Genomic DNA, 15,981 nt, shown 5'->3' with positions numbered 1-15,981 from the left:
AGCAACACAAAGATCTAAGACATCTCCAAAGGCTTCATGATGCAAAATCCTATCCACAAAGAAGAAAGAACTAAGGAGTTTGAATGCAGATTGAAGCATACTATTTGCTATTTTTTTCCCTTCTTTTGAGTTTTGTTGCCTCTTTCTGGTGTTTACTCCTAACAGTTCTAATTCTTACTTACAATATCACTAATGTGAAAATATGTTTAATAGGAATGTATGTATATAAAGCCTATATCAGATTGTTTGCCATCTTGGGGAGGATGGTGGGGAGGCAGAGGGAGAAAAATTTTAAACTCAGAAGCATATGGAAGTAATTGTTGATAAATGAAAATTAATTTAAAAATCCCTACAAAATAGGGGTTTGGAATTTTTTTTATACCTGTGCTGCTGTCAGAACTACTAAAGATTCTGAAAGTAAAGTTCTTGCAACAAAGTCTTTAGCACTGTCAAATGGTTCAACATAAAAAAATTGTTTTACATCATCTCTTTTGTTACTGTTCCCTAATGACTATATGACTTTTCTATATGACTTTCCTTTTTTTTTATTTTACTGACATATACTCAATTCTTCAAGAAAATCAAAGGACAAATCAATGTCACATACCTTACAATATTGCTTAACAGATCCCAAACATGGCTCCTAAGGCAGCACTCACTCATTTGCACACTATAATTTGTCAACATGCTCTTTTTACTATGATATGTAGTTTTCAGTGGTAGGCATATTGTCCCAGATCTGATATTTAAATAGATTTAATTGTAACACCCAAATTTGAGACACTAAGTTTTTAGATGAATCCTATAGTTACTCAAAATTGCCTTCTCCACTGCAAGTCACTTTTCTTGCAGTGCAAGTTATATTTAACTGTTCATTCAAGAATAGTTTTATTTAGAAATTATGTACACAATATGTGAGAGGTAGCAGATATCTTAACTTCAGTTGCATTTACTTATATAAAATTACTTAATTCTTAAGAAAATAGTAGTAATCATCTTTATTATTAATATTTACATTTGGTTATTAAAATGAACAGATGACACACAAATAAAACAAGAATTTTTACATATATATATATTTTTTCAGTAATACAATCCTTACCATTTGTGAGAAATACAAATTAAAGGAAAAAATTACTCTAAAACCCAGTAAATGTGGAGGTTGAAGATGGAGAAGAGAGAAACATGGACAACAAACTATTCTCATTTTCTTCCTCCCAAACCTATAATGTGTCATGTGAACCGTAATTTTCAGAATAGCTTATATAACCCAGAAACTCAGTACTGTCTTCACTGGTCTGAAATAATTCCACTAAAGACTGCATTGGTGAACTACACACTCTGTCTTTTTTGTTTGTAGCAGGAAATTCTGTTTTGTTCTTTAAATGTAATTCAACCTTCTGATTTCTTTTTTTTTCTTCTTAATACTATTTTTACTTTTCAATGCAGCTTCCCTAATGGCAAACTGTCTGTACTTCTGCCATCCAATGCTTTGGGTTCTTCACCAGGATGATTATGGGATATTATCTTGGCTTGACCAGCAGGTTGTTCTGGTGAATTACTAATGACTCTAAGACTAGAACCATTATCATGTGAGGAACTAGTGCCTTTTTTCTTCTGATGGGTATCTGGGAAAAGAATACTATTTCATTTTAGCTGAGACACATTTTTATTTGCTTCATTAAAATCAGAAAAGTGCATTAATGTCTCTAGGATATATGGACAGCATTCTGTTTTTAGTTCTTCCAAGTCTTTTTCATTCATAGTTCCTTTATGGTCAGAAACTTCAGGAGTATATCACTGTATATCTTTATTCAGAGGTAGTTGTACCAAATTCAGTTTTATGTCCTTTTTGACTGGATTTATTATATAAGATTTTCCACAATTCAAATGTTCTGCAAGTTTGCTTGTTGAATTGTAAGGAGATGGACTGCATGAAGCAAAAGAATCTATGGGCTCTGAACTGAAGGCAACCTTCTGTGAAGGATCCTTGCTTTCTTGATGTTGGAAATCCTGTTTTGGTAGTTTTTTCCTGTTTGGTAGTATTTCCCAGAGTCATTCAGGGAAACACTATGAAATTTCCAGTTGTTTTTCAGGTTCATTCCTTTTAAAAGTATTTCCAATGACAGGGGCAAAAGATCCAATACTGCATTTTACTCTTCTGGATATACTGCTTTTGTATTCTACAAAGTCATACACCAACTTGGAAATGATATCATCAACAACTTGACTCTGAGTGCTTTGTGCAAATTTTCTGTGTTGTTCACTTAGAAGATGTTTTGTTTAGCTCATATTTGTTTCTGTAGACCAGACTTTTTATCCAAATCAAAAGGACTGCAGGGTTTAGGAATGGAATAATTTATAAAAGGCATATTGGGCAATTGAAGGTAAAATGGTCTGTAATGGTGGCTTAAGTCTTCCACTATCACAAATGGTATTTTGAGATTTCTGTTTTTGAATACCTAATCATTTTCCCACCTCTCTTAGAGATGTGCTTTATTTCTTGATCAGATACAATTCTTTTTTTCTTTTGTTCAATAGAGTATTTAATATCATCAGTATGAAGAATTTTCACTCCCCAGGATAAAGCATTTGACAGGATACTATTTGAAAGGATGAATTCATGTTCCTTGATAGCTTTTTCAACTAATAATTTATCTCTGCTCACACATACTAGATCTGGAGACTTGAATGAACTTCTATCATAGCTAGGATGAGGTGAAGTATTTCTTCCCATATTTGTTAATTCCGGACTTGGGACAGGAGAAATACACCCCAATGTCTGAGCATACTTTGCTTCCTTTTCATTTGAAATTAGGTAACATATATTTACTGAGAAATTCTTCAACTCTCCCTCCTAGTTCCTTGAGGTCCTTTTCCTGTCTTTCAGAGATCACAATAGATGGCAAATCAAGATAAAAGACTTTTCCCCAGAGTGGCTTATATTTAGACTTTTCTGATTTGTTATCATTTTTCACAGTTTTCAAAGATGGTCTGTTTTTCTCATTTTTTTTATTTGGATATCACCTGCTGGGTGATGGCCTTTGCTGCAGATCATCATGGTGTTGGTTTTCATGGCTACTGCACCTTGGTCCACAAGCGAGGGTCTGCTTCCCTGGGGCTGCCACTGCTCTAGCCAGGCTGCCTGCCAGGGTGGGAAGCATGCCTCTATATGACCTTCTTCAGAAAGTTATCACCCATATTAAAATGTGAGCTCCTGGAGATTAGGGACTGTCTGATATTTCTGTTTGTAAATCTAATGCTTAGTATGGTATTTTGCACACAGTAAGAGCTTCAGTGGTGCAATGGACAGAGCATTATACCTAGAGTCAAAAATACCTAGGTTCAAATCTTGCTTTAGATACTTACTAGCTGGTAAGTCACTTAACATCTGTCTGACTCAGTTGCCTTATATTTAAAGTAAGTACAATAATAACACCTTCTGTGTATGGTTTTTGTGAAGATTAAATAAGATATTTGTAAAGTGTTTTAAAATTGGGTATTATGTTTTTTTTCTTTTCATTCTTCCATTTCTTTATTTGTTTATTTCTTCATTTATCCTAAGAAGGAATATTTTTTTAAAAAAAATAAAGCACAGCTAAGGAGAATACTTCAAAAGGCAAAGGGGTTATAACCTATATGTGTAGGGGGGATGAGGAAACACACATAAGAAAAATCACAGAATCATTCATTCCTCATCTTACATTATTATCCACTGAGGGATAGATTAATGTTTGACTAAAATCAGTTCATCACTCTACTATTCATACATATAGTGACTGGATGACATTCTATCCTGGGAAAATCTTGCACTGAATTAGAGAAATTAGCCTACCTTTTCTCATTTTTTTTTATTTTTTTGCTTATTATGCCCTTACCCCACTGCCCCAAAAGAAACTTGCTAAAGGCTTAGATTTGAGATACATACTGAGTCTCTCCCCAAAGGGAGAATCAGTAAGACAGTCAAAAACAATCATTCAGTAAGTACTTGGAATATGCTAAGCATTGTACTAAATACTCAGTATACAAAGAAATGCAAAAACATTCTAATGGAGAAAACAATATGTAAATTACTTATGTGCAGTCAAAATATATGCAGTGTGAATGGAAGGTAACCATTAAGGGAAATGATTAGTAGCAAGATAAGACTAAGTACTTCAGTAGAAGAGAGGATTTGAGCTGAGTGTTGAAGGAATTCAAGGAAGCTAGTAGGAGGTGATGAGGAAGTAGAGCAACTCAGGCATGGCAGCAAGCCATTGTAACTGCACTGAAAAGACAGATGACAGAACAACAATAGCAATTTCCTAGAGTGGTTGGTGCATGGGTAGAGCCTTAAATAGAGGATGAAACTTTAAAAAGCAAAGAGATGAGCGTAAGTTGCAGCAGAAGTCCATTCTAGTTATTGTGAAATCATAAAAGCAAAAGTTTATCAAATAGAGAAGGAAGAATTATCTATCATTAAATAATTAAAGAAGATATCCACACAATTACATGAGTATATATAGTCATGCACATTTGTATTAAGAATACTAAGTATACAAGTAACAGAAACAATTCTTGCATGAAATGAGGTTGCATTCTAATGAGATAGATGAATACATATAAAATATATGCAGCAAAAATATAAACTTAACACATATTAATTATATTGTATAAAGATAAACCAACCCTAAATACAAACACAAATAAATACAATGTAGTTAAATACAAGGTAGTCTAGAAAGAATGGCTCCAGCATTAAGGGAGACCAGGAAAATCATTACAAAGAATATTCTATTTGAGAGATATCTTAATAAAAGGATTCTCTCAGTTAGAGGTAAGGAGAGACTACATTCTTTAATATTTCTATACATCTATGATCTCACTGATGTGAGAATTAAATTCTTGTTCAACTGATTTCTATCAGGACAGATAATCACCCATCCTCATCTTCATATACTGGTAAAAAAAATATGTATGAGCTTCTTTGAATCCTTCATAGGTAGCTCTATTCATCTTTGAGGATTTTTTATAGATTAGCAGTTGGTAACTTGGGATCATTTAGAATTTATATAAATGTATTTCAATATAATTCATTTATTTTGAAGTTTTGTGGATTTTATCTTACAAATTTAAAAATATCATTCTGAGAATGTACCCATAAGCCTTACAAGACTTCAAAGGGGAAAAAAAGTTGAAAGACCTCTGCTTTAAATTTTATGATAGTGTATGAATACCAATAGTTCATGTGAGGTATTTTTTTTTTTACTTCTCTATTGCTATAATTACATGAATATACCACTGACTATTGGTCATATATCTCCCTAGCTTTTACTGCACATTTTTCAGTAATCATGTGTCTCAGTCTATTCATGCCCATCATGTACCTCTCCAATTCCTTTTGGAGAAAGTGCAACTTTAATTTTTTTTTTCAAATACCATGCTTTACCATAACTAGTGGACATATAATATCTCTAGGAGCTTAATGATGTTAAAAAGTTGGACTTTGTTTCATGAAGAATGATAGAATCATTAAAAGTACTGTTGAAGTTTCCAAATGGAAACAACAGGAATAATAGTCAAAATGAGCATTAGCAAAAAGAAAACCATAAAAATAAGTTTCAGCTTCTATAAGAACAATTCTGATTTCATGGGATAATAAAATGGAGAAATTCTATGAAGAAATTGATAACCCCACATGTTAAATCAACCTATAATTTAATAATTTGTAATTCCAATAGAAAACTGGGCAAAGGGGAACATAATTAAAAAAAAAACATGGTTAATAACATGGTTCAAAAGTAAGAAATTAATGAGGCTAAAGGTTTTTACCCCATACTTATTTGTATATACCACATATATTCTATAATAGGAGATTTGAGAGATACTTGGCATAATGAGTATCAAATAGCATTATGAAAATATCACATTAATCTTATTCTATTCTATACAATTTGACTGAATATGAAAATATAAGCTATTTCTGGAAGCTTTTTTGTATATTATCAGACTATCAGTTTAGAAAGAAAATAAATTTCAAGGGAAGATTAGATACAAAATAAGTACATATTAACTTGGAAAATTTTCTCATTATACTTTCTGCATATAGTCACACTACCAGTTGTGAAAATAGCAAAATTAATGACAAACTAGATGAAAGGATAAAAATGAGATGGTATGACATGAAACTCAAACAACTTTATTATCGCATAATTATCCAGGTGATGATGCTGAAAATGGATAATGAATAAAAATACAGATATTATCATATACTACCATCATTTCCCAATAAAGCTTGAATAATATCAATTAATCACCACCATGAGGAGACCATTCCTATATAAACACAATCATAATTGGCAAACAGTTGCATCAAGCATAGAGAGATGACAGCCAAGATCTAACACTGGTTCCTAATACAAATTCATAAGTAAAATCTTACAAAAAGGGGTGACATAATACTATTAGTATTACCAATTCACAAAACAATGAGAATGATAAAGAAATTTATATACATATTGGCAAGGGACTCAACTATGCCAGATCATCTCTTAGTTATTTTTCTTTCAAGAGAAACATAAAAGCAATGTAAATTTATTTGAGTTGTTGACAAAGCTACATGGTGCTGGAAAGTTAACATTCTAAGAGGAAGAGAAGAACACAGATAGATCCTTTCAAAACATTAATGTCTTCACCAAGTATGGACAGTGTTCATTTATTTATTTTTTTTATTTCTTTATTTTTTCTTTAGTTAATTCATTTATTTTTACTTTTCAACATTCACTTTCACAAGATTTTGAGCTCCATATTTTCTCTCCATTTCTCCACTTCACCCACCCCAAGACAGCATGCATTCTGAATGCTCCTTCCCCTAATCTGCTCTCCCTTCTATCACCCCCTTCTGTTATCCCCTTCCTCTTCTATTTTCCTGTAGAGCAGGATATATTTCTATACCCCATTGATTGTATATCTTATTTCCCAGTTGCATGTAAAAACAATTTTTAACATTTGTTTTTAAAATTCTGGATTCCAAATTCTCTCCCTTCCTCCCTCCCCAACCATCCTCATTGAGGAGGCAAGCAATTCATTTAGTCTTGCAAAACACTTCCATAATAGTCATGTTGTGAAAAAACTAACTATATTTCCCTTCATCTTATTCCACCCCTTGTTTATTCTATAATTTTCTTTGACCCTGTCCCTCCTCAGAAATGTTTGCTTCTGATTACCTCCACCCCAATCTGCCCTCCCTTCTATCATGACCCTTTCTCTTATCCCCTTCCTCCTTTTTACAGTAAGATAGAGTTTCATACCCAATTGAGTGTGTATGTTATTACCTCCTTAAGCCAAATCTGATGAGAGTAAGATTCACTCATTCCCTCTCACCTTCTCCCACTTCCCCTACAGTGAAAAACTTTTTTTATCAGTTTTATGTGACATAATTTACCCCATTCTACTTCCCCCTTTCTCATTCTCCCAGTATAATCCTCTCTCACCCCTTAATTTTATTCTCTAGATATCACCCCTATATCTTCAACTCACCCTATGCCCTCTATCTATCTGTCCATCTATCTACCTATCTACATATTTTTTTCTCCAATTACCTTAATACTGAGAAAGTCTCATGAGTTACAAATATCATATTTCCATGTAGTAATGTAAACAGTTCAACCTTAATAAGTCCCTTGTGATTTCTCTTTCCTGTTTGCCCTTACATGCTTCTCTAGGGTCTTGTATTTGAATGTCAAATTTTCTATTTAGCTCTAGTCTTTTCATCAAGAATACTTGAAAGTCCTCTATTTCATTGAATTCCATTTTTCCCTGAAGGATTACACTCGTTTTTGCTGCGTAGTTGATTCTTGGTTGCAATCCTATCTCCTTTGACCTCTGGAATAGTATTTTCTAAGCACTCTGGTCCTTTAATGTAGAAGCTGCCAAATCTTTTGTTGTCTTGATTGTGTTCCCACAATACTCGAATTGTTTCTTTCTGACTGTTTGCAATATTTTCTCCTTCACTTGGGAACTCTGGAATTTGGCTATAATATTCCTAGGGGTTTTCATTTGGGGATCTTTTTCAGGAGGTGATCGGGGGATTCTTTCCATTGCTATTCTACCCTCTGGTTCTAGAATATCAGGGCAGTTTTCCTTGATGATTTCTTGAAAGATGATGTCCAAGCTTTTTTGCTTTTTTTTTTTTTTGGTCATGGCTTTCAGGCAGTTCAGTAATTTTTAGATGATTTCTCCTGGATCTATTTTCCAGGCCTATTGTTTTTTTTTTCAACGAGATATTTTGCATTGTCTCCTATTTTTCATTCTTTTGGTTTTGTTCTATAATTTCTTGATTTCTCCTAGAATCATTAGCTTCCATTTGCTCCATTATAATTTTTAAGGAAGTATTTTCTTCAGTGAGCTTTTGGACTTCCTTTTCCATATGGCCAATTCAGCCTCTTAAGGCATTCCTCTCCTCATTGACTTTTTGGACCTCTTTTGTCATTTGGATTAGCCTATTTGTAAGGTGTTATTTTCTTTAGTACTTTTTGGGGTCTCCTTTATCAAGCTGTTGACTAGTTTTTCATGATTTTCTGGCATCACTCTCATTTCTCTTCTTAATTTTTCCTCTACTTGTCTTACTTGGTTCTCAAAATATTTTTTAAGCTTTTCCATGGCATGGGATTGATTCATGTTTTTCTTCTAGTCTTTTGATGTTAGAGCTTTTACTTTGTTGTCTTCTTCTGGTTGTATGTTTTGATCTTTGTCACCAAAATAAGCTGTTATAGTCTGTTTTTTTCCTCTGTTTGCTCATGATCCCATCCAATTATTTGACTTTTAAACTCTTTTTTAAGGTAAGGTTCTGTTTCCAGTGTGGAGAATATACTTTCCCAATCTTCAAGGACTTTGTTCATCTGTTTTCAGAGATACTTCTAGGGACCTATAAATTTTTGGTTCTTCCAAGGAAGTATGATCTAAAGAGAGGCATTTACTCCTTTCCTGCCCTGTGCTCTGGTCTATGAGTGACCACAAGTGCTCTTTTCTGCTTTGGAATTGTGAAGAGGATTCCCTCTCCACTGCTGCCATTAGCTCCACCATGCCAATTTTCCTCCTCTCCTCAGGACAGCCACCCAACACTGTTACCCAGATCCAAGCATGGCCAAAGCAAGAGAATCCTGCCTCAGTGTCATCAATGATATCCCTGCAATCCTCTTTGATCAGCTGCTTGATCCCCCCACCATCTGTGGGCAAAGAGGTCCAGAAACCATTGTCACCCTGCAGCTTTGCCAGGACTGGGTCTGACTGAGTTCCTCTCTCACCAAGGTCTGATAGACCTTTCCCACTGACCTTCTAAGTTGTCTTTGAAGTTTGTGGGTAGAGAAGTCTGGAACCCACTACAGCTGCTAGTTCATCTTCTCCAACATTTATCATTTTCCTGTTTTGTCATGTTGGCCATTCTGATAGGTGTGATGTGTTACCTCAGAGTTGTTTTGATTTGCATTTCTCTAATCAATAGTGATTCAGAACATTTTTTCATATGACTAAATGGCTTTAATTTCTTCATCTGAGAACTGTCTGTTCATATCCTTTGACCATTTATAAATTGGGGAATGGCTTGTATTCTTATAAATTTGATGTAATTCTCTATATATTTTAGAAATGAGGCCCTTATCAGAGAGACTGCTTGTAAAAATTCTTCCCCAATTTTCTACCTTCCTTCTAATCTTAGTTACAATGGCTTTGCTTATGCAAAAACTTTTCAATTTAATGTAATCAAAATTATCTATTTTGCTTTTTGTAATGTTCTCTATCTCCTGTTTGATCATGAATTCTTCTGTTCTCCATAGATCTGATAGGTAGACTATTCCTTGCTCTCCCAGTTTGCTTATAGTATCAGCCCTTATATCTAAATCATGTACCTATTTTGACTTTATTTTGGTATATAGTGTGAGATTTTGGTCTATGCCTAGTTTCTGCCATACTCTTTTCCAGTTTTCCCAGCAGTTTTTTTCAAAGAGTGGGTTCTTATCCCAGAAGCTGGGGTCTTTGGGTTTATCAAATAATATATTACTATAGTCATTGACTACTGTGTCTTGCATACTTAACCTATTCCACTGATCCACCACTCTATTTCTTAGCCAGTACCAAGCAGTTTTGGTGATTGCTGCTTTATAATACAATTTAAGATCTGGAATGGCTAGGCCACATTCCCCTGCATTTCTTTTCATTAGTTTCTTTGATATTCTGGACCTTTTGTTCTTCTGAATGAATCTTGCTATTATTTTTTCTAATTCTATAAAATATTTTTTTTGGTAGTTTGATTGGTATGGCACTGAATAAGTAAATTAGCTTGGGTAGAGTTGTCATTTTTATTATATTAGCTTAGCCTACCCATGAGTAACTGATGTTTTTCCAATTATTTATATCTGATTTTATTTGCGTGAAAAGTGTTTTGTAATTGTCTTCATAGAGTTCCTGGGTTTGTTTCAGGAGGTAGACTCCTAAATATTTTATAATGTCTACAGTAAGTTTAAATGGAATTTCTCTTTTTATCTCTGGCTGTTGGGCTTTGTTGATAATATGTAGAAATGCCAATGATTTATGTGGGTTTATTTTATAGCCTGCAACTTTGCTGAAGGTGTTTATTATTTCAAGTAGTTTTTTACTTGATTCTCTGGGATTCTCTAAGTATAACTTCATGTCATCTGCAAAGGGTGATAGCTTTGTTTCTTCTTTGCCTATTCTAATGCCTTCAATGTCTTTTTCTTCTCTTATTGCTAAAGTTAACGTTTTCAGTACGATGTTGAATAACAGTGGTGATAATGGACATCCTTGTTACAGCCCTGATCTTATTGGAAATGCTTCTAGTTTGTCCCCATTACATGTTATGTTTGCTGAAGGTTTTAGATAGATGCTATTTATTATTTTAAGGAAGAGTCCATTTATACCTATGCTCTCTAGTGTTTTTAATAGGAATGGGTGTTGTATTTTGTCAAAAGCTTTTTCTGCATCTATTGAGATGATCATGTGGTTTCTGTTAGTTTTGGTGTTGATATGATGGATTGTGTTGATAGTTTTCCTTATGTTGAATGAGTCCTACATTTCTGGTATAAATTCTACCTGGTCATAGTGTATTATTTGTGTGATAAGTTGCTGTAATCTATTTGTTAATATTTTGTTTAAAATTTTTGCATCTATATTCATTAGAGAAATTGTTCTATAATTTTCTTTCTCTGTTTTGATTCTTCCTGGTTTAGGTATCAGCATCATATTTGTATCATAAAAAGCATTTGGTAAGATTCCTTCTTTACCTATTTTACCAAATAGTCTATATAGTATTGGAATTAATTGTTCTTTAAATGTTTGATAGAATTCACATGTAAATTCATCTGGCCCTGGAAATTTTTTCCTAGGGAGTTCATCAATGGCTTGTTCAATTTCTTTGTCTGAGATGGTGTTATTTACATATTTTACTTCCTCTTCTGTTAATCTGGACAATTTCTATTTTCGTATATATCCATTTCACTAAGATGGTCAAATTTGTTGGCATATAGTTGGGCAAAATAATTCTTAATTGTTGTTCTAACTTCTTCTTTCTTGGTGGTAGTTTCACCTTTTTCATTGTTGATACTAGTAATTTAGTTTTCTTCTTTCTTTTTTTTAATTAGATTAACCAAAGTTTTATCTATTTTATTGGTTTTTTCATAAAACCAGCTCTTAGTTTTATTTATTAGTTCAATAGTTTTCTTAATTTCAATTTTATCAATTTTTCCTTTGGTTTTCAATATTTCTAATTTGGTGTTTAATTGGGGATTTTTGATTTGTTCTTTTTCTAGTTTTTTTAGTTGTATGACTAATTCATTGACCTCCTCTTTTTCTAATTTATTTACATAAGCATTTAGAGATATAAAACATTCCCTAACAACTGCTTTTGCTGCATCCCATAAGTTTTGGTATGTTGTCTCATTATTGTCATTCTCTGGAATGAAATTATTGATTGTTTCTATGATTTGTTGTTTGACCCAATCAGTTTTTAGGATTAGATTATTTAGCTTCCTATTATTTTTAGTCTGTCTTTCCATGGCCTTTATTACATATAATTTTTATTGCATCATGATCTGAAAAGGATGCATTTAATATTTCTGCTTTTCTGCACTGGATTGTGAGGTTTTTATGCCTTAGTACATGGTCGATTTTTGTGTATTTACCATGTACTGTTGAGAAAAAAGTATATTCCTTTCTATCCCCATTCAGTTTTCTCCACAGGTCTATCATAACTAACTTTTTTTAATGTACTATTCACCTCCTTAACTTCTTTCTTGTTTATTTCGTGGTTAGATTTATCTAGTTCAGAAAGGGGGAGGTTGAGGTCCCCCACTAATATAGTTTTGCTGTCTATTTCTTCCTGTAACTCCCTGAACTTCTCCTCTAAGAAAGTGGATGCTATACCATTTCGTGCATATATGTTTAGTAATGATATTACTTCATTGTCTATGGTGCCTTTTAGCAGGATGCAGTTTCCTTCCTTATCTCTTTTGATAAGATCTGTTTTTGCTTTTGTTTTGTCTGAGATCAGGATTGCTACCCCTACTTTTTTTACTTCAGCTGAAGCATAATATATTTTGCTCCAGCCTTTTACTTTTACCCTGTATGTGTCACTCTTTTTCAAATGTGTTTCCTATAAACAACATATTGTAGGATTGTGGTTTTTAATCCAATCTGCTATACGCTTCCATTTTATGGGAGAGTTCATCCCATTCACATTCACAGTTATGATTACTGTTTCTTTTTCTCTATCCTTTTTCCCCCCATTTATGCTTTTTTTTCTCCTTTCTTCTTCCCCTACCTCACTAGTGTTTTGTTTTTGACCAGCACCTCCTACAGTCCCACATCTCTTCTATTATCCCTTTCCCTTTTCTTCCCCTTTATCCTTATTACTTCTTCTCTTCCTTCTATCACCTCTCCCTTTTCTTTCCCCTTTTGTCTTCTACTGCCTATAGTGCAAGTTAGAGTTATTCCCTTCTTGAGGCAAATCAGATGAGAATAAGGTTCAAACAATGCTCATCCCGCTCGCTTCTTTATCTCTGCTCTAATAGGTTTTTGTGTCTTTTTCTGTAATGTAATTTACCCTTGTCTGCCTCCTCCTTTCTCACTACATTTTCTTAGCTCAGACTGATCCACTTACTTGGATCCATTTAACCCACCTGATTAATTATTTTTTTATCATTACATCAAAGTCAACTTTTATCCACCTCCTTTATGTATATTCCTTTAACATGGTATAATGACAATACAGTTCTCAAGAGCTGCAAGTGTCATTTTCCCTTGTAGGGATGTAAACATTTTGCCCTTATTAACAACATATTGTATCTTTCTGTCCCATTTACCTTTTTTTGTCTCTCTTGAATCTTGTACTTGAAGATCAAATTTTTTGTTGAGTTCTGGTCTTTTTATCAGGAACATTTGGAAGTCTCCTATTTTGTTGAACATCTATCTCCTTCCCTGAAAAATCATGGTCATTTTTGCTGGGTAGTTAATCCTTGGCTGCATTCCAAGCTCCTTTGCCTTATGGAATATCATGTTCCATGCCCTACAGCCTTTTAATGTAGAGGCTGCAAGGTCCTGTGTAATCCTGACTGTGGTTCCATGATATTTAAATTGTTTCTTTCTGGCTGCTTCCAGTAATTTCTCTTTAATCTGGTAATTTTGGAATTTAGCTATTATAATCCTTGGCATTTTCAATTTGGAATCTCTTTCAGGAGGGGAGTGATGGATTCTTTCTATAGTTATTTTACCTTCAGATTCTAGGACTTCAGGGCAGTTTTCCTTTATGATTTCCTGAAGGATATTGTCCAGGCTCTTTTTTTTCCTCATGACTTTAAGGTAGGCCTACAATTTTTAAATTGTCTCTCCCGGATTGATTTTCCAGGTCAGCTGTTTTACCCATGAGGTATTTTATGTTTTCATCTACTTTTTCATATTTTTGTTTCTGTTTGACTGATTCATGCACTCTCATAGAGTCATTAGTTTCCATTTGTTCAATTCTAATTTTTAACATATTATTTTTTTTCTGTTAGATTTTGTACTTTCTTCTCCACTTGGTCAATGGTATTTTTAAGAGATTTATTTTCTTCATTGTACTTTTTTTTTCCAATTGGCCAATTGTGTGTTTTAGGGACTTGTTTTCTTCAGTGTACTTTTTTTCCACTTGGCCAATTGTACTTTTAAAGGACTCCTCTACCTCTCTCATTTGACCTTTAAAATACTTCTTGAGTTCTTCTAAGAAGGCTTTTTGGGCTTCAGACCAGTTCATATTCTCTTTTGATGTTACAGATGTGGGTTTGATGACAATGTTGTCCTCTTCAGAATTTCTGTCTTGATCTTCAATCTTCTCATAATATGAATCTATTGTAAGTTTCTTTTTACTCATGGTGTTTCTTTATTCCCTGGCCTTTACAGAGATCAAGCTCTCCTGCTGGGGAGCACAGGGCACTGACCCAAGCTTGTTGTGTTGGGAGCCTAGGTCTTGGTGACTGGTTTTGGGAGCTTGGGCCTCTTTTGTTGGCAATTGGAGGCTGTAGGGTTCTGGCAGCTTATATGGTGTTGGGCAGGAATCAGCAAGGCTGGGATTTTCAGTTAAATCTAGGTTGCCTGCTTTTCCTTTCCTTTAGCTTTGTTTAGCTCCTTTTAGATAAGTGTTCCCAGGTATTTATCTGCCTGGGGCCCATTGAAGTGCTGCCTCCTTATTTCTGTTGAGGTCCTGGGAGGCTTCTTTGTTGTAGAATGCAGAGGCACCTGGTGGTTTTCTGAGCTGGTTTCAACCAGTTACCCCACCCTCACTGAGGCACTCGGAGGTACAGCTGTTGGTGTTTGCCTGCTCGACCACCTGGGCTTCGAGATCTCCTCCTGGTTGATAGTTGGAGGCTGTAGGGTTCTGACACCTTATTTGGTGTTGGGCTGGAATCAACAAGGCTGGAACTTTTTGGCACCTCTAGGTTGGTTTCTTCAGCTCCTTTCAGATGAATGCTGCCGGGTGCTTATCCACCTGGGGCCCTTTGTAGTGCTGCTTCCCTTATTTTTGCTGAGGCACTGGGAGACCCATTTGCTATAGAATGCCAAGGCACCAGAATCTCCTCCCGGTGTGCTAAAGTGGGTCTTTCCACTAGCTGGCTGGGTGACTCCTGTTTCTTACTGCCCCCCTTTCCCCAGGTTAAGAGGGGCCTTTCCCGTTCATCCCTCTAGCTACTTGAGCGACTGCATTGCTACATTCCATCTTTCTTCTGGGTCTGCTGTTCCAGGGTTTTTTCTGGGGTGATATTTTCTGGGTTTTCAGAGGTTGACAGGGGAGGGTGAGAGTGACTATCTTTTTACTCCACCATCTTGGCTCCTGGAAGTGGAGGTCTCCATTTCATAATTTGTTAAAAAGTTCATTCATAGATCTTTTTCAAATAATTCAGTCAAACTCTCCATCTCCCTTCTCTTAATCCCATCCACACTTAATTATACTAGATCTTTGAAATCTACCTCTTGTTGGTACCATACACTGTTTTTTTCAGCATTTTAAACTTCTCAGAAATATAAAACCTTTATCAAAGCATTCACTTATTCAAGGTAAGTTCCATCACTCATTTGAGTATAATTTTATGTAAAATGTGTGTGCATTTTTATGTATATAGATGCTATACATAATTATATATTATAAATTTTAACATATTTATATTTTGCAATATTCAGCAATGGAAACACTATCATTACACAACTTACAAGTTTTTTTGGTTGGAGATAATGATTAAACATTGACTGAATGAGCCCCTAAAATGTTAAATTGGAAAAATGGATACAGAAGAGTTAATGGGCTAAGATGGTAGAGTGGGCAGTAAGTCGTTGTCACTTTCCCTTATTGACCTCTGAAGAAAAAAACTTGACAGAAAATAGCACCCCAGGAAAAATCATGGAACAGTGGGGCCAGCTGAAAGTTTGGGTGCAACAGTCCTTTAGTCCAGGAAACTTGTAGGA

General features: G+C 34.5%; 1 pseudogene; it reads right to left on the bottom strand.

The window, feature by feature from the left end:
* Positions 1-2,070: 2,070 nt before the first annotated feature.
* Positions 2,071-3,164, bottom strand: LOC114036420 (annotated as a pseudogene).
* Between the last annotated feature and the right edge of the window lie 12,817 nt (positions 3,165-15,981).

Source organism: Vombatus ursinus, unplaced genomic scaffold, assembly GCF_900497805.2.
Source record: "Vombatus ursinus unplaced genomic scaffold, bare-nosed wombat genome assembly UNPS02009835.1, whole genome shotgun sequence".
Classification (NCBI taxonomy): Eukaryota; Metazoa; Chordata; class Mammalia; order Diprotodontia; family Vombatidae; genus Vombatus; species Vombatus ursinus.
Note: the sequence above shows the minus strand (reverse complement) of the source record. Positions and strands in the feature narration are given on the sequence as shown.